General features: G+C 40.2%; 1 long non-coding RNA gene across 1 annotated transcript in view; it reads left to right on the top strand.

Moving 5' to 3' along the window:
- Positions 1-25,388, top strand: part of LOC105551539 — a 69,204-nt gene extending 43,816 nt beyond the window's left edge. Inside the window, exons 2-3 of the long non-coding RNA XR_001007875.1 lie at positions 4,739-4,903; positions 25,037-25,388. This is a non-coding gene — a long non-coding RNA (uncharacterized LOC105551539). The remainder of the gene's footprint in view (positions 1-4,738; positions 4,904-25,036) is intronic.
- Positions 25,389-25,641: the final 253 nt, after the last annotated feature.

Genomic DNA, 25,641 nt, shown 5'->3' with positions numbered 1-25,641 from the left:
GCCACAAGCCATACTTGCAAATTCAGGATATGTTTTCAACTGCAGAGAATGTTTACAGAACAGAAAGGTCAATGTTTTAAGCAATTTAGTGCATGGAGACAGATTTTATTTTTCAAAGGAGTATATAAACCTTGATATAAGTTGGCATAAAAGATATTAAATGATTATAGTGACTGGGGAATTTTATTTATTAGGCAATTTTCTCCCTTCTTTTCTGAAAATTGATATTCAAGGTGTCTTTTACCGAGATACTATTTTACACTAGGAAATCCATACTCATTCCTTATTAGAATGAGTGAGCATTTTGTGACAGCATTTGTATAAAAATGACTGTTTTCTATGTTAGAAGGCTGGTCTTCAGAATCCTCCACTTGGCTACAAGTCATGGGCCCATTAATCCCAGACACAGAATTTCTGAAATGAAAATATGCTCCATGGCTTCATTTATTGATGACATCATCTAAGTGTTTTCTCCACAAGGTTATAAATGCATTGCTTGGCCATATTGAATATTTGCTGATGGAATGCCTAAGTGAAATATGATAATGTTCTGCTCTTCTGTCCTTGTGATTTCAACACATTTCAAATCAAAGCATTGGCCTATCAGGTCAGCTGGACTGCATTGATCTTTGGTTTTCCTTTCCCTCGGAGACTCAGTGGGATGGAGTAAGCACTGCAAAAAAATCACTTCAGAGGAAGCACTCAGAGTGGGGAAATAAATGCCTTAAATAATGAATAATGATGTTGCTGATACTAATTTTAATCATTTGAACAAGAGGATGAATTTTTTAATGCCATCAATATGTACTTTGGGTTTAAGTTTATAGCTAATGGAACCCAGAAAAATCTAGAAGCAGTCTAATTGGGAGGGTCCCAGGATAGGGAGTTGCAGTGGACCCAAAGGGTCACTCAATTCCATGAATCACCTTTGCTCTCAGTCAACAAGCCACGGAGAAGTCAGCCTCAGACCTGCACATACCTGATGTGATTGCTATGTCACATGTTTCCCAGAGAGAGGATCCCAAGGACTAGAGTAGAGCACACTTTATTGGATTTTTAAGAGACTAATTATAATACAGCTATGGGGTAAACCCCTTACTTTATAACTTTTTTCCTTTCAATCCGAGTTTACATAATTCTAGGCAGTAAAAATTGTACACCTTAGCCATCATAGACTAGGTCTGTAACTTCCTAGGCAGGTCCAATTTCCATTAAAACCCCTAAGGATTTGTTTTCTTCATTTTAACAATCTCCTTCCACTCCCTTCTCCCAGTTGTCTTTACAATTCCTCCAGCATTTCCTCCAACTCTGATCCATTTATTAAATGATACATCAACATGGAAAGCTTCACATATCTGGTGTGTAGGGAGATTGCACTAAATGGAGAACAAATATATGCCCTCGATACGATGGAAGGGCAAGGTTTCTATGGTTACTTCTGATATCAAGCTTCTACTTATGTAAATTGTCTTCTGTATAAATGTGCAAAAGAAACTGGCCTCTGAGGATACTTAACCAACATTCTCAAAAGACTTCATTCAAAGTCTAATTTTCAGCTGAATAAAACCTCGCCTCCTTTTTCTGCTTTCCCAGTTATCGTTTGAAGTCACTTTGTTTATATTCGAACATTCTCCTTTTTCTAGTCCTCCCGTAGTCCCCTGTGTGAACTGGTGAGATGGGGATGATTGAATAATAACTAGAAGTCATTTTGTATTTGATATATTACCAAAGTCAACTGACAGTTGAACATTTTTAAGAGATTGTGATGGGCAGGTAGTATATATAGAATGAGTACCCAGGGGCCCAAGCATATAACTTAGTGAAGAAAAATATGGTCATGGTCATCAGACAGTTAAAGGGTTTTAATTTCACTACTACTCAAACTGTCAAAAATCATACCAGAGGTCGGGCATGGTGGCTCACGCCTGTAATCCCAGCACTTTGGGTGGTCAAGGCGAGTGGATCACGAGGTCAGGACTTTGAGACCAGCCTGGCCAATATAGCGAAACCCCATCTCTACCAAAAGTACAAAAAAGTGAGCCAGGCGTGATGGCATGTGCCTGTGATCCCAGCTACTTGGGAGGCTGAGGCAGGAGAATCACTTGAATCTGGGAGGCAGAGATTGCAATGAGCCAAAATCACGCCACTGCACTCCAGCCTGGATGACAGAGCAAGATTCTGTTTCAAAAAAAAAAAAAAAAGTCATACTATTCCGTTTGTTCAAATAATTTTTTCTCTGTGTTTGCCAGAATTGTAGGAGACTGCTTGGGAGGAAACATCCTTTAAAAGCATATTTACCATTCGTGAAAAGACACCATGAAGACAGTGAGAGGGCAAGCCACAATGTTTATATATAATCTTCTGTACCGTGTATATCATATATATATGAAAATGAGTTCAAATTCAGAATACATTAAGAATTCCTACAAATCAATCAGAAAAAGCCAGACAACCCAACTGAAAAATGAGAAAAAAAAAAAACTTGAACCGGATGTATCAAAGAGAGATTGTCAAATGGCAATAAATATATGACAAAGTGTTCAACATCACTAGTCATCAGGGAAATGCAAATTAAAATCACAATGAGATACTATTACACACACACCAGCATGGTTTAAACAAAAAACAAAACAAAACAAAACAAAACACAGTAGTCCCTTATCCCTAGTTTCACTTTCTGTGATTTTAGTTATCTGCAGTCAACATCAGGTCAAAAATATTACATACAATAAAACATTTTGAGAAATGGGGACCACATTTACACAAACTTTTATTACAGCATATTGTTATAATTGTTCTATTTTATTAGTTATTGTTGTTAATCTCTTACTCTGCCTAATTTATAAATTGAACTTTATCATAGGTATGTATGTGTGGAAAAAAAATAGTATAAATAGGATTCGGTCCTATCTATGGTTTTAGGCATCTACTAGGGATCTTGGAATGTATCCCACATAGATAAGAGAGTATCGCTCTGCCAGGTGTTAGCATGAACATGAAATAACTGGAACTCTCATGTACTACATCTGGAAGCACATACTGATACACTCTGGGAACATTGTCTGGTAGTGTCTATTAAAGCTGAACATAAGCGTGTCCCATGACCCAGCAGTTCTACTCCTAAGTATACACTCAACACAACTGCCTGCAATGGTCACCGAAGTACTCGCACAGGAATAATTAAAACTGTGTTACTATTGAGAGCCCCAAACTAGCAACTGCCTAACTTCCTTCCTTCCTTTCTTCCTTCCTTCCTTCCTTCCTTTCTTCCTTCCTTCCTTCCTTTTCTTTCTTTTCTTTTTCTTTCCTTTCTTTCCTGTCTTTCCTTTCTTTTCTTTCTTTTCTTTTTCTTTCTTTCTCTCTCTCTCTTTCTTTTTTTTTTTTTCAGAGTTTTGATCTTGTTGCCCAGGCTGGAGTGCAGTGGCATGATTTCGGCTCACTGCAACCTCCACCTCCCAGGTTCAAGCGATTCTCCTGCCTCAGCCTCCTGAGTGGCTGGGATTATAGGTGCGTGCCACTACATCCAGTTAATTGTTTTTATTTGTAGTAGAGACAGGCTTTCATCATATTGGCCAGACTGGTCTCAAACTCCTGACCTCAGGTGATCCACTTGCCTCAGCCTCCCAAAGTGCAGGGATTACAGGCATGAGCCGCCGAGCCAGGCCTCAACTGTCTTTCAAACATTGGATGGATAAATAAATACATACATTGAAATACTATGGAACAATGAAAACAAACTCCTGATACTTTTATGAATAAATCTCATGAACATAATATTAAGTCAAGCCAGGCGTAATTGAATTACTGCATATTTCTAGTTATATAAAGTTGCAGCATAGGCAAACCAATCTATAACGTTAGAAGTCAGGGTAAGCTTACCCTGTGGATAAGGATAGTCTCTGGGAGGAGATAGAAGTGGGTTTTGGGGGTGTTGGTAATATTTCATTTTTTTGTCCACTTGGGGAGTTAAATGCTTACACTCACTTCACTAAGGAAAGAACATCATCTTTTAACTCTCACTCCTATCGGAGGATTCTAAGAGAAGCTAGTCAGGAACCATGGTGGATCTTTTAAGTTAAAGAAGACTGTCTAGGGGTGTGACGTGAAACAAATACCTAGAGCAAACAGAGTCACTTAACACAAGCAGCCGATGCTCCCACCGCCCCCCAGATCTTCCTGGCTTTGCATGACCAGATGGTAGAGGGCCCTACTGTGCCAGCCCTTAAGTCCAGCCTTGATGGTTTTTTGAAAATTTTCTGATGGCACCTCAGATCACGGCTGGCTTTGCTTCGTCCTCACCCTGCTATTCAGTTTCTTGACACAGACACAACTTACCTTGCCTGTAATACGGTGCATCTGAGATTCAGCAATTCTCAGCCACCACTCCCAGCTAGCCAGTCCTGAGAGTGAGGACTTTGTCAAGTGATTTTGGAAAATGAAAGAATCGGATCGATTTTGGCTAAATTTTCAACCTCTCTAGGATGCCAAACTAAACTTGTCTATGGCAAATCAGGAAATCAAGACCTATAATTTTGGCACCTAACTGGCTAAACTTCTGAAAGGCAGGAGACTGAAATGGCAGTGACTAGAGAAACAGGGATTAAATGAGAAGATAGCAGTCAATGATTCCCCTGACCCAGGAATTCCACCACTAGCTGTAAACTTTACTTTGAATAAGTTAGACTCATAGAGTATAACAGAAAACAACTTTATTCTTTCTTATCCCTGTCCCTTCAAGCCTTCTGTGAAAGTGATTCTCAAGGTGTGGTCCCTGGGCCAGCAGCATCAACATCACCTGGAACTTGTGAGAAATGAAGATTCTCAGGCCCTTCCCTATACCTACTGAATCAGACATTGGGTGTAGGGGGGGAGCACCACAATCTGTCTTTAAGGAGCCCTCAAGGTAAGTCTAGGACTTGCTAGAATTTGAGAACCGGCGTTTTGTTAACTTCGGTCTTCAGTGTACGTGTTAGAAGCAAACAGGCTTGTGGTATGGTTTAGTATTCTTTAGTTTCAGATGCAGGGGAGAGATATCTAGCAACAAAAAACAATCAGGACAATTAAGATGTTTCAAAGAGTGTTCAAGGCACCAAAAGGTTGAAAGGACCTTAGGCTGCATATTAATGTCACCAGAGGAGATTTTTTTCTAAATGTTCCTCATCCAGACCTCATCCTCAGAGATTCTGATTTAACCAGTTCTTGGTGAGGTCACTTTATTTTTTTTTTAAGTGCCTGCCTTAGTAGGTTCAGGCTGCTATAATGGAACACCATTTGTGGAGTGTCTTATAAACAATAGAAATGTATTTTTCATAGTTCTGGAGGCAGGAAGTCTGAGATCAGGGTGCCAGTGTGACCACATTCTAGTGAGGGTCTACTTTCCTGTTCATAGATGGAATCTTCTTGTGACCTCACATAGTAGAAGGGACAAGAAAGCTCTCTGGATCTGTTTTATAATATCACTAATTCCATTGATGAGGCTGTTGCATTTGTGATCTAATTATCTTCCGAAGGCCCCAACTCCTGAAATCATCACAGTGTGAGTTAGATTTCATCATATGAATTTTTCAGGGACACAGACCTTCAGTCTATAGCAGCGTCCCTAACCCTACCAATAAAATACAGCCAGGGTTATGAATTAATAAGATTGATCACCAAAACCCTTATGCCTGCTGATGTGATTATTCTTGTTTTGGAAAAGTTGCTTCCCAGGCCACTGGTTCCAGTATTCAGGTTTATGTTCACCTTCGTATCTAATCAAAGTCTTTCTGCCTGTGATTTGACTCATTTGGATCAAATATTCATTGATTACCTGCAATGTAACCAGTGCAACTATAAAATGGGTATCCATCGCCTCCCATCTGGTCCATGTGGTTCTCATCTGGTTTTTCAAGAGTATGAAAGAGTTTTTTTGTGTGTAGATGAGTAATTGGAATTCTAGGCTCAACCAATGCTGAGTTTGTGTGCCAGACCCCACCCTGATTATGCATGAAGTGATCGTGAGCAAGTAATTTAGCCTCATCCATCAAAGGAGACTAATACAATACCAACTCATAGTACATTGTAATGAGAATTAAACTAGCATGCGCAGGAAGTTCTTAGCTCAGGACTTGGACACTGGCAAGCTCTCAGTGTACAGTTGCATTTCGGAGGGCACCTTTCAGGCCTTCAGTCATGTCCTTACCAGCTGCCCTGGAATTAGACTCTGTGAGCTCAGTCCCTAGCCCAGCTCACCCCTACATGCAAGCCCTATGATCACCATGTTATGCACCCTCTCTGAGCCTCAGACTCTTCACCTGTAAAATTCTCACCTGATATGAGAGTTAAATAACTCCTAGAGATCATTTAACCCAATGCAAATCATTTTTCAACATAATTTCATAGACCGATAGCACTTTAAAAATCATTTTAGGACAATTATTTAAGATCTTTCTGGATTTCCATCCCTGTGTTAGGCCATTCTTGCATTGTTATAAAGAATTACCTGAGACTGAGTAATGTATAAAGACATTTTATTGGCTCACATTTCTGCAGCCCGTACAGGAAGCACGGTGCTAGCATCCACTTGGCTCCTGGGAAGGCCTCAGGGCACTTTTCCTCATGGTAGAGGATGAAGTGGGAGGAAGCAGTTTACATGGGGAATGCAGGGGCAAGAGAGAGAGTAGTGGGAAGATGCCACATACTTAAACAGCCATATGTCATTAGAACTCACAGTCATGAGGACAGCACTAAGCCATTAGGGACCTGCCCCATGACCCTACTTCCACCCTTGGGGATTACAATTCAACATGAGATTTGGCAGGGACATATATTCAAACTATATCAACCCCCTAGATTACTGACCTTCCATTAAGTTAGTATTTGGGTTGGGATTGGGGTTGGGAATAGTGTTGAGTTAGTATAAGGATTAATTTAGACATAATTAATTGTGTTCCAGGGGATCTGGATGCAGGAGGAAGCAAGCTGACTTTATCTCTTGCCAGTTTCCTCAGTCCTGCCTGATGCTTCTCACTTTTTCCTACTGGGCTTTCACCTCCCTTCTTCCGCCAAGATACCTTCTTCCTTTCATAACCCTGTAACTCTTACTAGCAGTACTGAGAGACGCAGCCCTGGCGGACAAGTACCTCACCTTCCTTTAGCCCTAGACAGACTTGATCTACAATCCATCTCCAGTTGCCCTTCCTTGTCTCCTTACTAAGAACTAAATCCTCCTGATGTTCCGAAAACATGCCACTTCCCTTCAAAGGTGGTTAAACTCTTTCAAACCCCCTAAAACCTCCTCCTTCCTAATGGCTTCTTAACTTGAGAATGAATACCAGTCTTTCTTTTGTCTCTGCTTAGAAATTAAAACATCCTTTAAGCCCATCTGTGAAGCAACCAATTCAATTAAATTTTGAGTTAAGTGCACATGAAGCATAATTGAGAAAAGACAAGAGAAGCTTGCCTTAAGAAATGATAAGGAATTCTTGGTGACTGTAGGACTACATGCATTGTGATTTTCTGCATTCCAAATGTGCCTGCTATGCATGAGTCACACTGTCTTATGCCACTTTGTGCAAACTGTTGTCAGTGCTTCTAGGCTGACTTCCCTGTATCTGGGCATGAACAACTGTTCAGGATAGTTAATGGGAGTTCCATGTGTTCCCTGATTGGAGAAGTACTGAGGGAAGAATTAAAGGGATTATCCTAAATGCATTCATTAAAAAGATTTGAATGGAGTCAGAAGTCTAGTGTGATTCAAACCAGAGCCAACATTTTTCTTTATTCCCAGATCTTACTAGCAATGTATTATGAAACAATGATTTTGCTGGTAATCAGCTACTAACTAATCCAGGTTGGTGTTGTCAACTTCTTGGGTTACCATAAAAAACTGTTATATCTTAGAGCAGTTCCTCCCAGTGGTCCAGCCCTTACTAGCCTTCCCAAATTAGTTGGACTTCCTGCGTTTTAAGGTTTGAAGGTCATGCAGCCTAGCTCTTGGTAAAGCATGAATTCCCTCTGCAATATCTCCCTATGTGAATATCCAGGCCATTCTGGAAACCTGGTAAGGCCAACTCCATTATGGTCTTTTTAAGGGGTAAAGGCTGGTCTGAGAAGTACTGAATGCTGACTAAAAACACAGTGGCTCTTCCCATTCGATAATCAGGCCTTTTTGGATCCTTACTGCAACATATCCGTTTCCATCGCCATGTTCCATCTTGCCAAATTCTGAGTCCACTCCAGCCCCAACTTTAATACGAGCCTTCAATGCCTCTGTTCAATGACCCCTGGATGCTATCCAAACCAGCTTTGCTTCCCTTGGATCCTGTTCTGCCTGCCTCCTGCCCTCCACCTCTACTTATGTGGAGGAATTAACAGAGCTGATGATGTGTCTGCCTTGTCTCCATTTAAGAGAATCAACCCCATCACACCTAGCAGGTCAGCTGTGGGATCACTGCAGACAGGGAATTCACCCCCACAGGGGTAGCTGATTATATATTTAAGACCCCTGATTATTAAATTTCCTTTCTAACACTGAGCTCATGCTGCATCTCTGCAGTGAGAAGATACCATAGTGATTAAGCACAAGGGTTTCGATGTCCTACTGACCTGGGTTCTGATCCTAGCTCCACCACTTCCTTGATAACCAGGCCTTTGCCAAACTGCTCAATCTGTCCACACCTCAGTGTTCCAGTCTTTAAAATGGAAATGGTAGCAGTAAGCATTTTACAGGGATGTTGTGAATATAAATGAGGATGTCTATAAAGCATTTGACAGCACGTGACTGGCATATACAGTTTTTTACATTTTTCTTGTCCTAGCTGGGTTGCTGTTTTTATTCTGCTTATTCCTCTTAATCTTTCTCATTAGAATCATGTAATAAGTTCAAATCTTCCAAATAACAGTATTTTATTTTCTTGAAGACAACCTTCATATACCACCAAAGGATGAGTTTCTTTTACGATGAAGATTTCTAATACTTTATTCATTTATTTTGTGAAACAGATTTTAATTCCTTCCGTATAATGTAGAGGATCATAGCATGTGTTATAGACTCAGACGAGGGAAGTTTAAATATAACTGCCACTTCTTATTAACTGCAGGAATTTAAGCAAATCCTGTAGTGTCTCCTTTGTTAAAGGTAGTCTAATTTTGAGTTGAGGTTTTTTTGAATGTAGTCATATCCTTCTCTTCCTCACATTTAACTTACCATCAAAACCCCAAGTCTTTTTCATATATGTGACATATTTTTGCAATTGGTGTTTATTTTAGGAGATGGTAAAGTCAAATAAGGGGTGGCAGGGAGGAGGGGTAATCTTACCCTGGGATCCCCTAAAGGGAACAAGAATAGGGGAAAGTCAAGAGGAGCAGGAGACAAAAGAGCCAAAAAGATAGTACAATATCCTACCTGCCTCTACATAGCAGCAGATATGACTGATTGCCAGATCTTGTAGGTCCACCAGTTTCTGAGAAGCTGCAATATAAACAATTGCTTCTCAGGACCATGCGGAAACGAGATATATTGATCTACTCATGTCAGTTTCCATTTGCAAAGGCTTACTCTATGGGACATTGATTCCTCCACACTTCCAAGTTGTATATGCATGGACACTGATACGGTTTGCCTGTGTCCCCACCCAAATCTAAAATTGTAGCTCCCATAATTCCCACATGTCATGGGAGGGGCCCAGTGGGAGGTAACTGAATCATGGGGGTGGGTCTTTCCTGTGCTGTTCTCATGATAGTGAATAAGTCTCACAAGATCTGATGGTTTTATAAAGGGGGGTTCCCCTTCACAGGCCCTCTTGCCTGCTGCCATGTAAGATGTCTCGTTGCTCTTCCTTATTCTTCTGCCATGATTATGAGGCCTCCTCAGCCATGCAGAACTGAGTCAATTAAACCTCTTTCCTTTATAAATTGCCCAGTCTCAGGTATGTCTTTATTAGCAGCATGAGAACAGACTAATACAGATGCTAACCAGACCATCAGCTATCCAACTCCCAGAAGGAAGAAACAGGTGTCTGATGCAGACAAGGCATGGTCAGTTGTGCCCATATGAAGCTGATCAGAAAATATAAAGTGCTTGTCACATGAAAAACAGTTAGGACTAGAAAAAATATCCAGGACTCTGGAGACCAATGAGACGAAGACCCTGCCTATATCAAGGTATATCACAGGTGTTGTTATACTCATGCAACTAATGTTTTTAACCTACATTAGGGCTACACGTGTGCCTATTACATGTCTTCTTACTAATTTTACTCTCCTTCCAACTTCACGATGTTGTGTTGATTCTGTCATTCAGTGTAGTCACCAGGCCTAATATACTCACTGCAGTGTTGCATCTGGGTCTATGAAACACTAGAGAAAAAATGTTGAATGAGATGGGACCCTGTCAGGCATTTCACCTTAGTGTTTTTCATCAGGTTTCTATAAGTTAATGAAAATGTATCCCTTCACTGAAATTAAAGGAATCTCAAAAATCACAAGAATTTCAAAAAATCACCCATTTTGCAGTATGGCCCCTCAAATATGCATACATAGCACCAGCTTTAATAAAAGGAAATAGACATTAAGCTCTTCTAGTATTTAGATTTCTCTCAAAATTGGCTTAACTATTGTCCCAAACATATCCAACCTTTGCCTTCCAGGCGCATGAACCAACCATTTAGTTGTTCGAAGAAGTTTCATGCAAATATAGCGTCAAACTGGGTAGACAATAATTCCTACTTTATATGACACAGCTCCTCATGTTTGATCTAATCACTTTCATGAATCTTCAGCAGCAAGGATACCAAAATGCACGCAAGGCTTACAAGCACTTTGAAAGACATTTAAGCACATAAGAATCCCCTGACATTTTATTTTTATAAACATTTCTATGTAAGTTATACTAATGTATTTATATAAATATTTCTATGTATTAATCCTCCAATTGGCCACTTTTAATAAAATATTAAAAGGATGGAAATATTGGAAATCCCATTTATTGGGACTATAGAGTAAATATAAATAATAAAACTAATTTTATTCACTGTATCTCATAATGTATGACTATTTTGTGTATTTTTTCTCCTTTTAACTCAGTTTGAATTCAAATATTGAGAAATGCACCCTCAGCAACAGACATTGTTTAAAAGTTAAAGGTAAAAATACAATATACAAAAATGAGATTCCATCATTATAGCTGATGAATAGTTATATTCCTTTCCAGGAATGAGGAAGTGTCCATGGTAAGGAAAGTAACGAAGTAAAGAAATAAGAAAGCATTTCCTTACATTCTTCTTGCATACCTTAAATATAAGCTGGCATGGAGTTCTTCCAGATTAATTTCCATGATAAGTCATCATGTTATCAAGTTCTAGAACAGCAGGAACATGTCAGCCCAATTGACTCTAAGTGGTACCTAGCCATCCACAAAAAGGCATTAATAAATCTTTTGAAGACCACAGGCGATGCAGAGACTCTGTCATTTTATTTCAGATCTATCAACATTCGTTCTGTTTGCTTACAATTGACAAAACACTCTTATGTGCATTGCCTCATTTGCTCTCCACAATTATCTGGTGAGGTAGGCAGGGAAAACATAATCCTTATTTTACGAATGGATAATCTGAAGTTAGTAGTGATCGTGTTCAGCAGGTATTTGACTCTAAATAAATAAAGATGAGAATGTCTGGGATATTACAAATGTGGGGAATTTTACAAAAGACGCATAAGTGCGTATTGAGATTTAAGACTGAGATTATTTAATTTTATTTTTTGTTGCCTCAAATACAATAGACAATAGAAGTAAAATACTGAACGTTTTCAGTGTATAACAGTTATCACACAGTGAACCACATTTAATGGTGTTGTACATGTACTAGTTGTCTAAAAACAGCATTGGTTAATAGAACATGACCAGGAAAAAATATCATTAAATGGAAGATATTTCTGACACTAGAGAGATTCTAAGATGTCTTGGGGGAAAATAGATCATAAAGATATTATCTCATTTGTAAACATGACCTCTCCCTCAACTCTTATGCCTAATGGGGTGCTGCTAAATGTTTAACAACCAACTCCTGGGGGAAAAAAAACCCTGACTTGAGCATTTGCCAACTTCTAGGGTATAAATACTCTCACTACGACTGACTTCCAGTTACTAATAGTTTAATAACTGGCTCATAAAACTCCTGCAAATCTGGTCATTGGTTCTCATAAGCTGGTACAAGCTGGCCAGCACACTACCATGTGCAGTGTTATAACTGACCACTGAGCATGTCCATGTACAAATGATAATCATCTAAGACCTCTTACGCCAAAATCTGAACTCCTGAAACCCCCTGTCTCACAGCCCCCTAACATATGTACCTCTTCTGCCTGTGGTCTTCCCTGGCTCCGTTAATGACAACCCCATCCTTCCAACGGTTCACACCAAAATCCCTGACACCATCCCTGATGCTTTTGTTATTCTCCTTTTCAAATCGGTCAGAAAATCTAGTAGGTGGCTACCTCAAAATGTATGCAGTGTCCAGTCACCTTTCATAACCTGCTAACACCCAGATCCAAGCCATTACAATCTCTTGCCTGGTTTATTGAACTAGCCTCTTGTATTTGTCAGCGTAAAGCTCCCTAGAGCTGTAACAGAAAATGGTAAAAAATATCCCGGACTCTCAGTGGCCTAGCATGGTAAACGTTTATTTCTCATTTACATCTCTGTTTTATACAGGCTGGGGGCACTCCTGGGTAGCTCTTCTCTACCTAAGTGATGACTTAGGGACCCGCCCTGCTTCCATCATATGCCTCTACTGTTTGAGTTCTTGGCTTCCAGCCCCACAGGCCAAAGGGAGCATATAAAAGCATGAGACCTTTAGGGGGCAGATCTGGAAAGAAGATATATCCATTCACATTCTGTTGTCTACTTCAAGACATATGACTCCACCCAGATACCAAGGGGCTGGAAAATGTAGGCTTCGTGTGTACCTGAAAGGAAAACAAAGCTGTTTTGGTCAACATGTAACATTGTATGTATCAAACCTCCTAAATGATGTCTCTGCACCCAACCTTGTCTCCTCTAATCTATTCTCAACACAGCAGCAGCTGAACTACCTGTTTCATGATCAAACTATAAGTCAAACGATACACTCCTCTGCTTAAAACTACCCAGTACCTTTATAACTCATGCAAAGTTTAAAAAAAAAACAAGGTACCTCAATGGCTGTAGAGACACCTCATGGCCTGGCTCCTGTTTCTTTTCCAGTCTCATTTCCTACAACTCTCCCCTACACTCACTCTACTCCAACCACGCTGAAATCTTTGCTAGTCCATTGACATGCTAGGCACACTACTGCCTCAGCAGCTTTGCACTGGCTCTTTGTTGGATACCCTTTGCCCAGATATCTACATGGGTAGCTCCCCCCTCCTTCCACAAATATTCCTTCAATGTCACCTTCCTTAGCCACCCTATTTAAAAGGTCAATTCTTGTTCAGTTCCCTTTACCCCATCTGTATTACTTATCCACTTTTCTGCTTTACTTTTCCCTCTAGCACTTAGCACCTTCTAATAAATAATTTACTTAATTGTTATTTAATTATTGTCCTCTAATCCTACTAGAATTTTCTTTTAATTTTTTTCTTTCACTGACCACATTTTTACTGTTCACACCTAGCAGAATTTAAGGGAGTTCAGTGTATTTTCTTACTGTGATGTCCCAGAACCTGGAACAGTGCCTATAGATAATAGATATTCAATAAATGTTTGGTTAATGAATGAATAAATGATAATTGAAGTTAAAATGTTTTCTTATGTAGTGATCCATTTTGAAAATATTAAGTATTGAAGGATTTTTGCCTTTATCAAAAGCCTCACAAATGAAGATAGATGATGTAATTAAAACCCATAATAATATGGTGTAGGTATTAACCAAACTACTCTCATTGGATCATGTTATTTAGTCTTTACAAAATTATAAGGAGATAGATACTATTCTATCCTATTTTAATGTTAAGACTAGGCCAGGTGTAGTGACTCACACCTGTAATCTCAGCACTTTGGGAGGCCAAGGCAGGAGGATCACTTGAGCCCAGGAGTTCAAGACCAGCCTGGGCAATATAGCAAGACTTCATGTCTTAATAAAAAAAATTTTTTAAATAGGCTGGGTGCAGTGGCTCACACCTGTAATCCCAGCACTTTGGGAGGCTGAGGCAGGCAGATCACCTGAGGTCAGGAAGACCCTGGCCAACATGGTGAAATCCCATCTCTACTAAAAATTTAAAAATTAGCCAAGTGTGGTGGCACACACCTGTAATCCCAGCTACTTGGGAGGCTAAGGCAGGAGAATCGCTTGAACCTGGGAGGCAGAGGTTGCAGTGAGCCGAGATCATGCAGTTGCACTCCAGCCTGGGCAACAGAGTGAGCCTCCGTCTCAAAAAAATAATAATAATAATAATTAGCCATGCGTAGTGGCACGTGCCTGTGGTCCCAACTACTTGGAAGGCTGAGGTGGAAGGATCACTTGGGCCCAAGAGGTTGAGACTACAGTGAGCAGTGATTCCACCACTGCACTCCAGCCTAGGCAACAGAGCAAGACCTTGTCCCAAAAATAAAAATGTCCTGGAATACAGGAAAAGTCATTTGCCCTGGGGTTATATGCCTGGTAAGAGGAAGAGGGGGGATTTGAATCCATAAAATCTGACCCCAAAGTAAAGCAAACTAGATATCGAGATTGAAACATTTCTAACGTGTGTTTACAGGGAGTAAGACTTACTTTAAAGTGAATGTTAAGCCACTGATTAGCTGTGTGACCTTCAGCACATCTGAACCCCTTTGGATCTTAGGGGTTTTTTCATCTGTAGAGGGGATATTGATACAGATCACTGTAGAAGCCTCTTCTGGCTTAAAAATTAATGAATAAGTATCTTGCCGAGGGCCACACAAGCAGTAAATAGAAAAGCCACCCCTGAAAGCCACATCTTCTGAGCTCTCTCAGGGGCTTTTTCTACCATATCCTGTGGTGTCTGCCATGAGGAATATCTCAGACAGGCAGAGGCACTGAGTGACTGAGTAGCACTCAAAGTGAGTAAATACAAACAAAATCATGACACAAAAGAGGTGCAGAAAATGGACGCTATAGCTGATTTTATCTTAAATGTGTTTCCTTTGCAATGACTAGCACATCAACACTTGATCCTGTGCCTCACTTTCCTTAATCGTAAAGTGGAGTTGATGAAAGGACTAGGTCCATGATGGTTGTAAATGGTAAGTGAACTTATACATGTGAGCACCTAAATCATGATAAAGTTATTAAAAGTCTCTTCTGCTCTAACATTTGCTAATCTTACTGCCTGAACATAGTGCCTGGATCATCGTAAATATCTCATAAATGTAAATGTCGGCATCATCGGCATATTTCATTCTACATTGGGATGGTATGTATTAGTTTCCGGGTTGCTTTGTTTTGTTTTATTTGAGATGGAGCCTTGCTCTGTTGTCCAGGCTGGAGTGCAGTGGCACAATCTCCACCTCCTGGGTTCAAGTGATTCTTGCACTTCAGCCTCCCAAGTAGCTGGAATTACAGGCATGCACTATGACGCCTGGCTAATTTTTGTACTTTTAGTAGAGACAGGATTTCACCATATTGACCAGGCTGGTCTTGAACTCCTGACCTCAAGTGATCTGCCCACCTTGGTCTCCCAAAGTGCTGGGATTACAAGGGCTGTAGGTATTAGTTTCTTAGGGCTGCGGTTACAAATTACCACAAACTGGGTAGCTTAAAACAATAGAAATTTATCCTCTCACAATTCTGGAGGCTAGAAATCCAAAATCAGTATGTTGGCAAAGCCATGCTTCCTCTGAAAGCTGTAAGGAGGGACCCTTCCTTGCCTCTTCCTAGCTTCTAGGGGTTGCTAGAAATCCTCAGAATTCTTTGGCTTGTAGCAGCATCACTCCAACTTCTGCCTCTGTCTTCACATAGTGCTATTTTCTGTGTGTATGGCTGTGACATGGCTTACTTATAAGGAAAGCAGTCGTTTGATTTAGAGCCCACCTTGATCCAGTATGACCTCTTCTTAGCCAATTACATCTGAAAAGACTTATTTCCAGGTAAAGAGATGAGTTACATCCTCAAGTTCTAAATTGACATGAAATTTTGGGGGACTCTATTCAGTCCAGAATAGAAGATTCATAGTCTTGCCCTCACTTCATCTCCTTCCCCACGATGTCTCTACTCGGGTGTCCTATCATCCTAGAAACTTCCAATACTATTGAGAGTTTGAAACAGGCAGCGTACGCATCTGTCTACTAACCCTGGGTGCCTCATTTGATAAAGTTGAAGTAGTCTTCTAACTCCCTACAGGGTTTTTGTTTTGTTTTGTTTTGTTTTGTTTTGTTTTTCTGTCCTGTAGGATGAAAGAGTTGAAACTAACCCTGAAACCCCTTCCAGCTAAGTAGCTGTAAAGTGATCTTTTTTGTGCTCCAATTATCCGTGAGTGTTCAGAGGGACACTGATTTGTGTAGTGTTGATCACATGTGAAAGGAACAAGATTGCAAATACTAAGTAAGCATTTTCAGTATTTTGATAAATGTGTGAAACTCCTATGGCAGGTGCAAGAGAAAGTGCCAATTAAAAATTAGCTGCCATGCACATTTATAGATTGTGTTGTTGACTCCAGCATTTCACTGTTGCCTATTAAAGCAGGAGTTTGACAGGTAAATTTCCTCTACTGGATTTTTCTATAGGTCAGAAAACAGTCTTGCATAGCTTTTGAAATCCATCCAAACTGTTTAATGAGTTTTCTCTTGGCTATAGAAGCTATAATTCGGCCTGTTTGCTTTGTTAAAGAAGTGTAAATATGACATTAGATGGTGTTTAAGAATCCCACAAATACAAGCTTTCTATGGAAAGAAAAGTTAAAGGTCACCTGTTCACTCTAATCACATTTAAATTTGTGTCCCTGTAACATCTTTGTCAATATGTCATTCATGTAATGTGTACCCAGAAGCTCACTTCTCTAGGGACAGCTCTGACCATCAGAAATTTTTTTCTGTTAACACTTAGGATAAATGGAAAGTGCGTGATTTGGTCATGTAAATAACAGAATCATTTTTAGGCATTTGAACACCATCTTTAAGAATCCTGGTCTCACCTGATGCAGCTCCAAGATAGTTGCCACTTACACATTCCTTCTCAAGGTGTAAAGTATAAGGTGTGCTGGGATTCCAGTTTGAGATAAGGATTTTTACCTGCACTGCTAGCCCTTTTCTCATACATTGTAAGATCCTCACCAGCCTGTTAATACAACACTTAACCCTACACCTTCAGATAACTGAGAAGCAGCTTCTCACCAAAAGGCTGCAGAGTCATTTAGAGCAGCGAGCCTCAAATGTGAAAGTGTATATGGAGTACCTGGGATCTTGTTAAATTGCAAATTCTGATTCTGAAGATGGGGCCGGAGATTCTGCATTTCTAACAAACTGTCATGCAGTAATAAAAAGTCGTCATAAGAATTTATGGAACATATCTGGATTTGGGTTCCAATCTGAATAAAAATAAAATTCTATATTTGTATTAGTTTCCTGTGGCTGCTGTAACAGATTATGACAAACTTGTTGGCTTAAAACAACAGAAATTTATGCTTTTACAGTCCTGGAGGCCAGAAGTACAAAATCAGCTTCAATGGGCCAAAATCAAGGCATTCGCAGGGCCAGGCTCCCTTCAGGGGAACAAGGGGAGAATTTGTTCTTGCCTCTTCCTGTTTCTCAGGGCTGCTGCTATTTCTCAGCTTGTGGCCACACCACTTTAATTGCTGCCCCCAAAGTTATATTAGTTTCTCCTCTTCTGCCTGTCTGAAATCTCTCTTCCTTCCTTTTATGGGGATTCTTGTGATTATATTTAGGGCTTACTCAGATTATTCAGGATAATCTTCCTATTTCAAGATCCTTAATTTAATCTCATCTATGAAGACCCTTTCTCCATATGTTAATATTTATAGGTTGCAGGGATTAGGACCTGATATCTTTGGGGGTCATTATTTAACCTACCATGATATTCCTCTTGCAGATTGCAAACTTCTTGGGTGGGTTCCAAATAATGGTACCAGAACTTCAGGTTCAAGTCAGACCTGGAACTCTGTTTCATTGCAGGTAATGGAGGATGTTTTTCTTTCCTGTACTTTCTTGTGTGTTCACACACAGTGCTTCAAAGCAACTTGCTTGTAGATATTCTTTCTTTTACTGTTTTAACAGGGCATTTAGGGACAACATCTCCCAATCTGTTTTGTTTTAATCCGCGTAAAGGTATAGAAAGACAATACCAATAGAATGGATCCTGACATGAAGCCAGGGGGTGCACATTCCAAGTATATTTTAAGCCCTCAGTAGCCAGCTTCGTAACTGAAGATTGTTGAACAGAAAATTTGAGGAAGGAGGAAACATATTTCTACATCGACTTTAGAGACAGAACTCCTAAGGGATTAATGTTGGCTCTTATATTGAGTAGCATGCTGTTGAATTTACATCATTGCATGATGTTTATTTGTTCATTCATTTATTCATCCATGTATTATTAATTTAGCCAGCTTTAGTTTAGTGCTAGGCTAAATTAATAATTTTTAATTATTAATTTAATTATTAATTTAATTAATTAAATTATTTAATAATAAGTTATTATTAAATTATTGTGCTGGGGCAACAGAAACTAGAGAAATGTCAAGATATAGTGCTTGCCCCCAGGATGCACATGCAGTATGTACTTAAACCAAGGCCAAACAAAAGAAGCCGTGTAAAGATATTGAGACATTTTTAAATATTTGCTTAAAAATGTTGCTTTAGGCCGGGTGCAGTGGCTCATGCCCGTAATCCCAGCACTTTGGGAGGCTGAGGCAGGCAGATCACAAGATCAGGAGATCGAAACCATCCTGGCTAACACGGTGAAACCCCCTCTCTACTAAAAACTACAAAAAATTAGCAGGGCGTGGTGGTGGGCACCTGTAGTCTCAGTTACTCAGGAGGCTGAGGCAGGAGAATGGTGTGAACCTGGGAGGCAGAGATTGCAGTGAGCCAAGATCGCACCACTGCACTCCAACCTGGGCGACACAGCAAGACTCCTTCTCAAAAAAAAAAAAAAAAAAAAAAACTGTTGCTTTAATCTGGTGCTGCAATTGCTGCCTACTCTGGAAAGTCTGTAAAACCATAATGAGCCCTTCAAAGAGGGTCATGCTAATGAAAAACAATCATCAAAACATATTACCATGCAGCATTAATATTAAAATTATATCTGTAGTTTTATAGTTCATGTCTACTTCTGAAATGGCATTGATTTTCTCATCTTTATCAATTGTTTGGAATAGGAATAAGTTATGGTCTAATAAAGCATATGGTATCATATATATCTTGGAGAGCAAGGACTAACAGAAATAGTTTGCAAACAAGTTCTGAGTTTATGCTCATGTGTATATGTTTTCATCAAACTCTGAGGACATCTTTTCTGCCCTTTACTTTGACTCAGATAATTCTTTAAGGTCTGCTAAACTCAAGTTCATTTTGAAAACATAGAGAGTGTAATCTAATCGCCATTTAGCAGCAATTAGCAATCCATCCTTTAAGGGATTCTCAGTCCAAGTCCACTCAGTGGATAATTGCAACAATTAACTCCTCGTACCTTTCTGTAGTTTTGGACAAGCGAGTCTTGCTTTCATTAGCAGAAGTCTCGGTTTGATGAAGACCAACTAGTGCTGAATGTTGAAGCAGAGATTTTTTAAAAAATAGATTTTAAGATGACTGTTTTCAACTAACCAGCATCCACAGGATCACTTTTTATTTTCCTCATGTTATGTAAAATTTCTATGATGACATAGTAGCTCAGAATTCATTCTTCCTACTGAGAGAGCTGTCCAGGAGTGGGTGCATGTTTGTGCATATAAGCCAAGGACAATTACATGGTGAGAAACAGAAAACATGAGAAATCTCTCTCTGATGATTTAGTTTGTTTATCCCGGTTTCTACGCAGAATAAAGTGATATTAGAGGTCTCGAGCATAGCGTAAGCAAAGACAAAGAAATGGGTGTAAAACGTTTAGTGGGATTATCTCAGATATGAATTTATTCATTCAAGAAATGAGAATAAATTGAATGATGATGATGATTGATAGATAGTAGATAAGTAGGATAGATTACAGTAGATATAAAAATGGTAGATGATAAACAGTTGTTATATGGATGGTTGGATAGATAGATATTGCTCTTATGCTTACTATGTGGCAGGCACCATACTTAGCTATTCTCATTTTATACTTACAACAACATCATGAATTTGGTGATGTGCATTTTACACATTGAAAAAGGCTTAACAAGTAAATTTCCTAAGAGTTTAGGAAGTGGGGTTCTGGAATTTAAATGTAGGCAATGTGACTCAGGAAGCCAACTTTTTGTTCATTTATTCAGCAGATATTTATTGAGTACCTGCTGTGTGTCAGGAGCTATGCTAGACGGCCGATCCAAAAATCAAACCCATGAGTAGATAAAGAGTTGCAAATCATAACAGTGTTGGGAAGGGAAAGGACCAGTACTAACATGCAGAAAGAAGGTGGGTGTCTGTGTCATCGGAGTGATCAGAGAAAGCTTCTCTGAGGATGTGACATTAAAGCTGAGTCCTATGTCACAAGGAATGAGCCACAAAGAAGACCATTGCAAGCAGAGGGAACAGTTTATACAAAACCTCATGGGCCTGAGGAGGCTTCATGGAGGAGAAGGAGATAATTTATTAATTATCCAAGCCTGGAGAGACTTTTACCAGCAGGGAGGGTTTTGCAGGTGAGCAGAGCTATTGAACTAAGATGTGGTAGGGCAGAGGGAAAGAAGCAGAATATTTCTATTTACAGCACTATGTCTGGGGCCCTTATTTTATTTTATTTTTATTGATACCCACATTACACAGATGTAAGGGGGCCCTTCTCTTGAGCATACAATTCAATTACAGAAGATGCTAAAGGATTTAAAACCCCTTTTAATATTAGCAAGTTGCATTGATTTTGAACTTTTTTCCTGCTGGGTGTGGTGGAGGACAAAGAGTGCATCATGTAACTTATACCCGACTGATATGGTTTGGCTGTGTCCCCACCCAAAGCTCATCTTGCATTCCCACGTGTTATAGGAGGGACCCAGTGGGATGTAACTGAATCATGGGGGCAGGTCTTTCCCCTGCTGTTCTCGTGATAGTGAATAAGTCTCACAAGATCCGATGGTTTTAAAAAGGGGAGTTTCCCTGCCCAGGCTCTCTTCTCTTGTCTGCCACCATGTGAGACATGTCTTTCACCTTCTGCCATGGTTGTGAGGCCTCCCCAGTCACATGGAACTGTAAGTCCATTAAACCTCTTTCTTTTGTAAATTGTCCAGTCTCAAGTATGTCTTTATCAGCAGCATGAAAATGGACTAATACAGTAAATTGGTACCAGTAGAGTGGGGTGCTGCTGAAGAGATAACCAAAATGTGGAAGCAGCTTTGGAACTGGGTAACAGGCAGAGTTTGGGACAGTTTGGAGAGCTCCACGAATACAGGAAAATGTGGAAAGTTTGGAACTTCCTAGAGACTCGTTTAATAGTTTTGCCCAAAATGTTGATAGTGATATGGACAATAAAGTCCAGGCCGAGGTGATCTCATATGGAAATGAGGAACTTGTTGGAAAATGGAGCAAAGCAAAGATGACTCTTGTTATGTTTTAGCAAAGAGATTGGTGGCATTTTGCTCCTACCCTAGAGATTTGCGGAACCTTGAACTTGAGAGAGATGATTTAGGGTATCTGGCAGAAGAATTTCTAAGTAGCAAAGTAGTCAAGAGGTGACTTGGGTGCTATTAAAGGCATTGAGTTGTATAAGGGAAGCAGAGCATAAAAGTTTGGAAAATTTGCAACCTGACAATGCGATAGAAAAGAAAATCTCATTCTCTGAGGAAAATCCAAGCAAGCCACCTGTAGAAATTTGAATAAGTAATGAAGAGCCAAACGTTAATCCCCAAGACGATGGGGAAAATGTCTCCAGGGCATGTCAGAAGTCTTCATGGCAGCCCCTCCCATCACAGATTTGGAGACCTAAGAGGAAAAAGTGGTTTCATTAGCCAGACCCAGGGTCCCTGTGCTGTGTACAGCCTGGGGACTTGGTGCCCTGCACCCTAGCCACTCCAGCCATCAGTGAAAGGGGCCAACATAGAGCTCAGGATGTGGCTTCAGAGGTGCAAGCCTCAAACCTTGGCAGCTTCCATGTGGTATTGAGCCTGCCAGTGCGTAGAAGTCAAGAATTGGGGTTTGGGAACCTCCATCTAGATTTCAGAGGATGTATGGAAATGCCTGGATGTTGAAGCAGAAGTTTGCTGCAGGAGTGGGGCTCTCATGGAGAATCTCTGCTAGGGAAGTGCAGAAGGGAAATGTGGAGTTGGAGCCCCACACAGAGTCCCTACAGGTGCACTGCCTAGTGGAGCTGTGAGAAGAGGACCACCAACCTCCAGACTCCAGAATGGTATAGATCCACCTACAGCTTGCACTGTGTGCCTGGAAAAGCAACAGACACTCAATGCCAGCCTGTGAAAGCAGCTGGGAGGGCTGTGCCCTGCAAAGCCACAGGGGAGGAGCTGTCCAAGACCATGAGAAGCCACCTCTTGCATCAGTGTGACCTGGATGTGAGACATAGACTCAAAAGAGATCATTTGGAGCTTTAAGATTTGACTGCCCTGCTGGATTTCGGACTTGCATGGGGCCTGTTGCCCCTTTATGTTGGCCAATTTCTCCCATTTGGAATGGCTGTATTTACCCAATGCCTGTACCCTCATGGTATCTAGGAAGTAACTAATTTGCTTTTGATTTTACAGGCTCATAGGCAGAAGGGATTTGCCTTGTCTTGGATAAGACTTTGGACTGTGGACTTTTGAGTTAATGCCGAAATGAGTTAAGACTTTGGGGGCTGTTGGGAAGGCATGATTGGTTTTGAAATGTGAGGGCATGAGATTCAAGAGGGGCCACAGAATGATACAGTTTGACTGTGTCCCCACCCAAATCTCAATTTGAATTCTCACATGTTGTGGGAGGGACCTGGTGGTATATAATTGAATCATGAGGGCAGTCTTTCCCCTGCTGTCTCGTGATAGGTAATAAGTCTCACCAGATCTGATAGCTTTCAAAAGGGGTTTCCCTGCACAATCTCTCTTCTCTTGTCTGCTGCCATGTGAGACATGCCTTTCACCATCCCCCATGATTGTGAGGCCTCCCCAAGCCACATGGAACTATAAGTCCATCAACCCTCTTTCTTTTGTGAATTGCCCAGTCTTGAGTATGTCTTTGTCAGCAGTGGGAAAATGGACTAATTCACCAACTAAAGCATTTTCTCATTAAACATTTGAGTCATCCATCCCACTGGCCCACATGAAGACTATGGTGGGCAGGACAGGTGATTACTCATGCAGTCTGAGGTGCGTAGAGATCAACCTCCAGCACACAAGCCAGGCACCCTGCTATGTCCTAGATGTGCTAAGATGGGAGGTCCTCAAGGGGAGCTTTTACTGTGTTGAGTTTAAAAAGTCAAGTAAACAAACAAGAGCTTAGATCAGAGATCAGCAAACCATGGCAAAGTCCAAAGACCAAATCCAGTCCACATCCCTTTTTGTACAACTGGGAGCTAAGTATGGTTTTTACATTTTTTAAATAGTCAGAAACAATTTTAAAAAAGAGTAATATTTCCCGGTCCATGAAAATGATATGAAATTCCAATTTCAGTGTCCATCAATAAAATTTTGTTGAAACACAGCCACACGCATGGTTGCTTTTGAGCTACAGTGACACAGTTGAGTAGTTGTGAAACAGACTTTATATGGCCTGCATAATTAGAAATATTTACTTGCTGGCCCTTTACAGAAAACGTTGTCTGAGCCCTGGTGTTGGTAGTTGAAGGGGCCATGAGCATATCACAGAGGGCACATAACTCAGATGCAAGGATAAGGGACATCTTCCTGCAACTCAAGTTGCAGTTGGCTGTTTAGCATAAGAAGTGAATTAGGTAAGAAGGAGCAGGAAGAACACTCCAGGGATGAGACAGTAAATGTGTTCCCTTGTTTATGATATAAAGATAGTGGCTCTTGAAAACAGTTTGCCAACCCCAAAGACATGAAGACAAGCAAAGATAAATAAAGATAAGGACTTTCAGTCCTAATATACTTTCAGTATATAGCAGTGTTGTAACCTAACTATATACTAGTGCCCTTTCACCTACCACACATACACACAATGTTGGTGACATCCTATTGCCGGGCTCAGTTCATTACCAAAGAAATGACACAGGGAACAAAAGCTATAAATTCAGAGTTCAACTCTGGATGCTGGTGAGATCTGGGAAGGCTCCATGAAGGAGGAGGAGGAGGAAGAGATAGGATCTGTCCAGACTTTGTAAAATCTGAACCGGAAAGAGGGCCTGCCAGATCATCAGTACTACCTGAACAAAGACTCATCTTTCAAGTAAGTAAATCTGTTTCCATTTAATTGTCTGGGGTCCCTTCCCTCAAGCATATGATTCAATAGAAAAGGATTTCAAAGGATTTAAGACATTCTTAATGTTCTGCAGTTTGCACTGAAATTGCGCTTCTCTGTGTGTGAATTTGAGGGGAGGCGGCCTTCAAGTAAATTAAACCTAGTCTTGGCATTTTCTCATTAAATACCTGAGCAGCTCAATCCCACAGGCCTACACAAGGACCACGGTAGACAGAGCGGGTGATTAGCAGTTTCAGAACCAACAAAAAGATGCCCACAGTACCTGACTTTTAATTAATAACTATTCTGCATCTAGCCATTTATCTCAAGCATCTGGGGGATGTTGAAAAGTGTTTCTCTCCACATAGCTCTGGTATATCAAGGTTGGGGCTGAGCAAAGCTGATATAAAAATTATGACTGGCAGGAAGTTACTGAAAACCCTACACCTCATTTTCTACTTCTTAAACTTCAAATCACAATTGTAAGTTTGACTTTAAGAACATTCTGGAATTATAAACAAATATCTTAAAGAGAAAACTACATTTAAGTATTTCTATTTTTCCAAGGGACAGGATTAGGAGCCTCCCAAGCTGAGACAGATCTCAGCTTCTGGCTGTATGGAGTTGGATGAGCTTCTTACCTAACCCCTGGGCTTCAGTTTTTTATCCGCAAGATGAAGTTTACCAGAGAATGGGAGAAGCAGGAGGAAAGTTCCTCTGCTTGTATGCCAGATAATCTTAGTTGAATGTGCGATGATTTTACAAGGAGCATGGAAAGGACTTTAAATGGTATTGAATTACATCATGAGAAAGTTATTCCTTTCTGATCAGCTCTCTTTTCCCAGTTTCTACATTGAAGCAAAGTCTCAGTTTAATGCTGGAATATTGTAACATAGTTAATCTCTCCTTAAAAATAAAAAGAAAACAGCAGGCTTAGACTAAAATATTTCTACATAGAATTGCTAGATTAAGCAAATGAAAGTACACAAGGCAATGAATGACTCGTAAGAGAAGTATGTCCAAATATTGTATGGATCATACTTATTCTAAAAATGATTTGTTGTTTATCTGAAATTAAACTTTAACTGAGTATCCAATATTTTATTTGGAAACCCCATTTCTGCAGGCAGTGGTGGCTAACTAAAATTTTAAAGTATTGTTTTGTTTTCATCATGTTG

This window comes from Mandrillus leucophaeus, unplaced genomic scaffold (genome assembly GCF_000951045.1).
Source record: "Mandrillus leucophaeus isolate KB7577 unplaced genomic scaffold, Mleu.le_1.0 Scaffold525, whole genome shotgun sequence".
NCBI classification, from domain to species: Eukaryota; Metazoa; Chordata; class Mammalia; order Primates; family Cercopithecidae; genus Mandrillus; species Mandrillus leucophaeus.
Note: the sequence above shows the minus strand (reverse complement) of the source record. Positions and strands in the feature narration are given on the sequence as shown.